Consider the following 8,356-nt stretch of genomic DNA (forward strand, 5'->3'; position numbering starts at 1 on the left):
AATGAATTTCACACACCCTACGACCGTCACTCGGCCGCAAACATTGAGATACCTGGTTTTTAAATTCTAGTAAATCCAAAACTTGTCTGAAATTCAATAAACTTTTCATGCTATCATGGAGCGGCATCAACATGCCATGGTAAATTTTTTGTCCCATTTGGGGCAGGTTTGGGTATAAGCTTCTCACAAACCAGAGCTTCTCACAACAACATGATGGTTTCGGTAGGGAACGTGCCACCTTTGGGGACGAAATGATATTCGTTGCCTCATATTTCTTTCAAAAATTTTTGAGTGTCAACATAGAACAACAGGTGTGTTGTGTTCAATTTTGGAAATTTTCGGGGTTCGTTTGGACATTTTTATATATTAACTGGGTTTTCCAGGCATTTTATGCGCATAATTCAAATATGAACTACATGCACATTCACCAGTCCATATTAACTAGTTGAAAAATCAAATATGTGTCCTTGGTTGCATGCTTAGGTACCATGCAAGAAATGGGAATGAATTTCACACAACCTGCCACCATCACTCGGCCGCAAACATTGAGATACCTGGTTTTTAAATTCTAGTAAATCCAAAACTCGTCTGAAATTCATGAAACTTGGTATGCTACCGTGGAGCGGCATCAACATGCCGTGGTAAATCTTTTGTCCCATTTGGGGCAGGTTTGGGTATAAGCTTCTCACAAACCAGAGCTTCTCACAACAAGCGTGATGGTTTCGTTAGGGAACGTGCCAGCTTTGGGGACGAAACGATATCCGTTGCCTCTTATTGCTTTCAAAATCTTTCGAGTGTCAACATAGAACGAGAGGAGTGTTGTGTTCAATTTTGGAAATTTTCGGGGTTCGTTTAGACATTTTTATACATTAACTGGGTTTCCCAGGCATTTTTCTGCAGTGCCTATAAACTGGTTGAAAAATCAAATATGTGTCCTTGGTTGCATGCTTCGGTCCCATGCAAGAAATGGGAATGAATTTCAAACACCCTGCCACTCGGCCGTAAACATTGAGATACATGGTTTTAAAATCTAGTAAATCCAAAACTCGTCTGAAATTCATGAAACTTGGCATGCTATCATGGAGTGGCATCAACATGCCGTGGTAAATTTTTTGTCCCATTTGGGGCAGGTTTGGGTATAAGCTTATCACAAACCTTAGCTTCTCACAACAAGCGTGATGGTTTCGGTAGGGAACGTGCCACCATTGGGGACGAAACGATATCCATTGCCTCTTATTGCTTTCAAAATCTTTCGAATGTCAACATAGAACAACAGGAGTGTTGTGTTCAATTTTGGAATTTTTCGGGGTTCGTTTGGACATTTTTATGCATTAACTAGGTTTCCCAGGCATTTTATGTGGATAATTCAAATTTGAACTACATGCACATTCTCTAGTGCATATAAACTGGTTGAAAAATCAAATATGTGTCCTTGGTTGCATGCTTAGGTCCCATGCAAGAAATGGGAATGAATTTCAAACACCCTACCACCGCCACTCGGCCGCAAACATTGAGATACATGGCTTTTAAATTCTAGTAAATCCAAAACTCGTTTGAAATTCATGAAACTTGGCATGCTATCATGGAGCAGCATCAACATGCCGTGGTAAAAATGTTGTCCCATTTCGGGTAGGTTTGGGTATAAGCATCTCACAAACCTTAGCTTCTCACAACAAGCGTGATGGTTTCGGTAGGGAATGTGCCACCTTTGGGGACGAAACGGTATCCGTTGCCTCTTATTGCTTTCAAAATCTTTTGAGAGTCAACATAGAACAACAGGAGTGTTGTGTTCAATTTTGGAATTTTTCGGGGTTCGTTTGGACATTTTTATACATTAACTGGGTTTTCTAGGCATTTCATGTGCATAATTCAAATTTGAACTACATGCACAAGCTCCGGTGCATAGAAATTGGTTGAAAAATCAATTCAGTGTCCTTCGGGGCATGCTTAGGTCCCATGCAAGAAATGGGAATGAATTTCAAACACAGGGCACTGTTGATTGCCGGCAAAATGTTGAGATACTTTTTTTAAAATTCTAGTAAATCCAAAACTCGTCTGAAATTCATGAAACTTGGCATGCTATAATGGAATGGCATCCGACATGTTGTGGTATTTTTCGTGTCCATTTTGAGAGAAGGCGCACTTGAATAACAGCCAACAAAGGCATTTTGAAACAAATAGCTGCCACTGTAACATCTCAAACGTTTTGTATAATTTAAATTGCGTGCGTTCTTTTAACCATTCACGTGACGCCATGTGTCTTGGTTTTAATGGCTGTAGGAGGTGTTGTGCGGACAGCTGCTTGACCTTGACTGAACGGGAGGCGTGCGAGCGCCGCCCGGTGCGCAGGCTGACCGAGAGGCGTGCAAGCTGTCCTTGAATGCGCAGGCTCACCGGGAAGCGTGCGAGCTGTACGCTATGCAGGCTCACTGGGAAGTGAGCCCTTTGACTTCCATGGCTGCCCGCCTTGCTCGCATCCTCTCCATTAATGGCGCCCAAGCCGTAGTTTAATTCGGTTTTTAGATATAAAACACTCATCACAAACGTTTTAGTTAGAACACCCGTATGCAAACCAACAGCTTCCCTAGGAAGCCAGGGGAAAATGTGCCGCGCAGGATTTTTGCAGCTATTGATTGCAAACATTTTAGATAGAACACCCGTATGCAAAGTGAGAGCAGCGCAGGATTTGTGCATCCCTTCAACGCAAACGGTTGTTTTGGATGACCCGTGTGCAACCACGTACAAACAATTTGGTAAGATTTGCATCTATCATATTGGGTATGTTGCCATTTGTCAAACTGGAAAGATTTACATTTGTTGATCTAGTAACGTTGCCATTTTTCAATCCTTGTAACACTGCGATTTGTGAAAATATGCAGCTAGAAATCACTAGCACTATCTAATTTTTGCAACTAAAATTCAGTAATTAAGCATAGATTTCATTCATAGATTAAGCAGTCGTTCTTAATTTATACAAACAGTTCAAGTCGACAGCTGAACCGACCAAACTTTTCCCTAATTATTGTCAACCACGTACTGAAATAGCTAGTTCAACTATATGTACTAGATAATTTTAAGTACGTTGTACAGTTCGGCCACACATCTATAGTCAGATGAACTGAACAAAATAGCCCCTAAATACTACTACTACCACGGAGGGGCTTTGTGCTACTTCCGGCAGCCTCTCCTCTGCCGAGCGCGCTCAGTAAGAGGCAGAGGAGGAGGAGGAGCCTACCGACGAGCTGGAGAAATGCAATACGGTGCCTGTCGCTGCTGCACGTTCAGCGACGCTCGCCAGCTCGAACGCCCATTGCCGCTCTAGACGATCCCTCTCGAAGCGGCTGGTCAGCTCGTAGATCTCCTGATTCCTCGCCTCTGCGTTGGCGTGTGCAGCGGCCACGGTTGCGGTAAGGCTCTTTGCGTGCTCGACGAGGCGCTCCTCCTCCTCCCGCAGGAACTCGATGTAGCGCGCAAGGTCGCTGACGCACGTGCGGCCCTCCACCTCCGCCTCCCTCCTTTGGGCGGCGGTGGTGGAGCGAGTGATGATCTCGGCAGTTGAAGGTGAGCTGGCAGCCACGGCGGCTGATGATGGGGTGGCGGCCACGACCACTACCTCCTGCCTTCGGGCCGCGGTGGCGGAGTGGGTGATGGCCACGGTGGCCGGCAGTGGGGTGGCGGCCACGACGGCCACCTCCCGCCTTCGAGCCGCAGCGGCGGAGCGGGAGATGGCCCTGGCTTTCAACGATGGTGTGGCGGCAACGGTGGCCGACAACAGCTGCCGACGGGCAGCGGCGGCGGGGCGTGTGGTGGGTGTTCCGCGAACACCCAACAGGGACGCCACGCGCACTACACTACGCCGGGGACTGCGCCACCGCCGCGGTGTAGCCTCCTAGCTGTAGCTGTCCTCTGATGACGGTGGAGTGGCTGAGCGACGACGACGGACCGGTGCCATTGGCGATTGTGGGAGAAGCAGACGAGATAAGCTATAGGGAGGGAGGGGAAAATGCGACGCAGGGCTCGCCGGCCGTGAGGGTTTTTATAGCAGGCCGGTAAGCATTGGGATTTTGGGGGATTTTGCCGACTCGGGCGGGAAGCTTGCACGGGAACCTGCGAGGCTGCGCGGGAACGGGCTCACCGATGATTCATTGGCGCCACCGTTTGGCCAAAAGAACACCCCCCGCGCGCTGCGCAAGCTTGTGCTGTAAGCCGTCTGCGGCGGCGGGGTGACAAGACGTGCGAGAGGAGGACGAAAGGACACGTACACATAAGGTTAATAAAAAAACATTTACAATTTAATTACCTACTATAACCCCATCCTGGTTGATAAGTAGGATTTAACTAATAAAATACGAATGCATGTCGCCAAAGATTATATTGTTGGAGTCGTATTTGAACATAGTTTCCAGCTATAGAATTTTTGTAACGTGCATTAACACTTTTTTGGTTAAATTTAAGGTTATATACCAGCAAGCGTTTGCCCGCAACACACACGGCTTATTCCCACAGAAACAGCTCGGATGGATCAACTGTATGCCACGTATCGTACACGCAACTCTAATCTGATTCGTGCTTGATGTCTCCAACATCGCTCGCACAGTTCGTCTTATTTGCCACGTATCACTGTGCCGGCCTCTGCTCGCGTCCCTCGACAAGCTCTGCTCGCCGTTAGGCGCCGCGGCGCGCTCTGCTCGTGTCCGTTGGCGTGCTCTGCTCACGTCCGTCAGCGCACTAGCTTTGTGGACAGTTTTTCCTTGCGCGTTCAACTGCTATATGCATATATATATATATATATATATATATATATATATATATATATTTATATATATATATATATGGTTGCTCGTCGTTGAGGCGACGGCGGAGCACTCTGCTCGCGTCCCTCCGCGCGTGCTCTGCCAGCGGTTGGGCATGCACACGATCACGTCGGGGCCCCCATATGCATGCGGTTGCACCGCGCGCGTTGCCACGCGATGCAGTTACGTGCGGCACGATGGAGTTACGCGCTGCAAATTAGAACTTCCATTAGGGCCTGCCGATATTCCTAGCCGTCCGGCTTCCCATTTAATTCCCGCCGCCATTATAACCTCAGTCTCTTCAACCTGTCGATCGCGCCCCACAACACAACAAGCACACCCACGACGACACATAGAGAGGGGATGTCTAGCGGCGCACCAACGGAGTTCGGTGAGCATAGTGTGGAGACCCACGCGAGGGAGACGGATCTCTCAGTGGTGTACACCATCGACCCGACCGTGGTGGACGACTACATCAACAGCATTGAGCAGTTGCTTGCTCGAGACAAGTACAAGGTGGTCGGCATCGACCTCCAGTACACCGCCGGTCGTCCCGGCATAGATAAGAAGGTTGCCGTCGCCCAGTTGTGCGTGCGCCATCATGTCCTCATCTACCACTACTGCATGGCCACAGAGCCTTGCGACAATTTCAACAGGTTTGTCAACAGCACCGACTACAAGTTCGCCACGGTGGAAACCAAAGACGATGTAAAAGCGCTCAGTGTTACGGGCTTGGCCTACAAGAACCTTATCGAAATCCGTGACCACTACAAGGTCTGGGGCAGCACGAAGCAGGACTCCCTGGTCGAACTAGTCTCGGCCATCATCGACCCCTACTACGAAAAGATGAAGCGGGATGCCCAGAGAACAAGTCCCGTATCCTGGCACAAGGCCTGGATGCGGCAATGCGTGGAAAGGGTGATGCAGCAAAGTAGCGTAAGTATTTCCCTCAGTTTTTGAGAACCAAGGTATCAATCCAGTAGGAGGCCACGCACAAGTCCCTCGCACCTACACAAACAAATGAATCCTCGCAACCAACGCAATAAAGGGGTTGTCAATCCCTTCACGGTCACTTACGAGAGTGAGATCTGATAGATATGATAAGATAATATTTTTGGTATTTTTATGATAAAGATGCAAAGTAAAATAAAAGCAAAATAACAGGCAATGGAAATATCTTGTTGTTGAAAGATTAATATGATGGAAAATAGACCCGGGGGCAATAGGTTTCACTAGTGGCTTCTCTCATGAGCATAAGTATTACGATGGGTGAACAAATTACTGTTGAGCAATTGACAGAATTGAGCATAGTTATGAGAATATCTAGGTATGATCTTGTATATAGGCATCACGTCCGAGACTAGTAGACCGACTCCTGCCTGCATCTACAACTATTACTCCACACATCGACCGCTATCCAGCATGCATCTAGAGTATTAAGTTCATAAGAACAGAGTAACGCTTTAAGCAAGATGACATGATGTAGAGGGATAAACTCTTGCAATATGATATAAACCCCATCTTGTTATCCTCGATGGCAACAATACAATACGTGCCTTGCTGCCCCTACTGTCACTAGGAAAGGACACCGCAAGATTGAACCCAAAGCTAAGCACTTCTCCCATTGCAAGAAAGATCAATCTAGTAGGCCAAACCAAACTGATAATTCGAAGAGACTTGCAAAGATAACCAATCATGCATAAAAGAATTCAGAGAAGATTCAAATATTGTTCATAGATAAAATTGATCATAAACCCACAATTCACCGGTCTCAACAAACACACCGCAAAAGAAGATTACATCGAATAGATCTCCACAAGAGAGGGGGAGAACATTGTATTGAGATCCGAAAAGACAGAAGAAGCCATCTAGCTAATAACTATGGACTTGAAGGTCTGAGGTAAACTACTCACACATCATGGAGAGGCTATGGTGTTGATGTAGAAGCCCTCCGTGATCGATGCCCCCTTCGGCGGAGCTCCGGAAAAGGCCCCAAGATGGGATCTCACGGGTACAGAAGGTTGCGGCGGTGGAGTTAGGTTTTTGGCTCCGTATTTGGTAGTTTGGGGGTACGTAGGTATATATAGGAGGAAGAAGTACGTCGGTGGAGCAACGTGGGGCCCACGAGGGTGGAGGGCGCGCCTTGGGGCGTAGGCGCGCCCCCTACCTCATGCCTTTCTGGTTGATGTCTTGACGTAGGGTCCAAGTCCTCTGGATCACGTTCGTTCCAAAAATCACGTTCCCGAAGGTTTCATTCCGTTTGGACTCCGTTTGATATTCTTTTTCTGCAAAACTCTAAAACAGGCAAAAAACAGCAATTCTGGGCTGGGCCTCCGGTTAATAGGTTAGTCCCAAAAATAATATAAAAGTGTATAATAAAGCCCATTAATGTCGAAAACAGAATATAATATAGCATGGAACAATAAAAAATTATAGATACGTTGGAGACATATCAGGCAACTGGATGAGCCTCACCTCAGGTTCACGGCCAAGAGCGTGTACACATGCTACGAGATGCACAGGCGGATTGTTGACATCAGGAAGTGCCTCGTTACCCAAATCGACGAGCCCGGATCGAGCCACAAGCAGAGCAAGCGTCACAAGAATTAAATGATGATCAGATGATCGTTTATGCTAGTTAATCATGCATGTAATATATAGTTTACTTTATTGGTGTGTGGAAATGTCATGTGTGTAGTAGCCACCTATGTAATTATGCATGTAATAGTTTACTTTGGTGTGTGCAAATGCCATGGTTGTAGTAGCCACCTATGTAAGTGGATGTTTAATTTGGTTATGCAACCATGTCCTTATAAGTGTGTATATAATTGTTGTTCTGTATGCAATCCCATCGCACAACACACACATCTTATCAGCAGCAACCGTCTGTGTTATTATTGGTCTTCGCACACATTTCTGATTACAGACCTGTTTGCCGCGTATCACACACATCTTGCTATATTTAACCATTTCTGTTCTCTTGTCTCAATACAAACAATTCATCCGTGTGAACCGCATGTCGTATATCGCACACACCTTGAATCTGGCTGACCGTTTCTTTTGTGTTGCCTAATCACAAACAGTCCATCCGAGTGAACCGTATGCTGTATATCGCACACACCTTCATCTGGCTGCCCATTTCTTTTGTTCCTCCTCATCGCAAACAGTTAAGTGGAATGAACCGTATGCCCTGCATCGCACACGCAACTAAAACCTGCACCATGTTTGATGCGTCCGTCATCGCAAACTTTTTATACATTTCTGACGGTTTTCATACACCACCGTTTGCGATTATTGCATCGCACACAGTTTCTCGAAGGGTCTCTGATCGTAGTGTCGCGTTAGCAGCATCCTGCAGTAGTGCCGATTGCTTTCATTGTAATGATGAAGATGTTAAGATGCTTGGTGTTTATTCTATTGATTCCTTGTTTAATAATGTTAAAATTGATGATAAGAGGACTGAATAAGAATCAACTTTAGCTAGAAGGCGTCCTCATAATTCAGAGGGTGTAAATCTTGTTGAAAAAATTGATAAAAGTGGGTTTGGAGAGGTTAAAACTTTA

Source organism: Aegilops tauschii, chromosome 1 (assembly GCF_002575655.3).
Source record: "Aegilops tauschii subsp. strangulata cultivar AL8/78 chromosome 1, Aet v6.0, whole genome shotgun sequence".
In the NCBI taxonomy this organism is placed as follows: Eukaryota; Viridiplantae; Streptophyta; class Magnoliopsida; order Poales; family Poaceae; genus Aegilops; species Aegilops tauschii.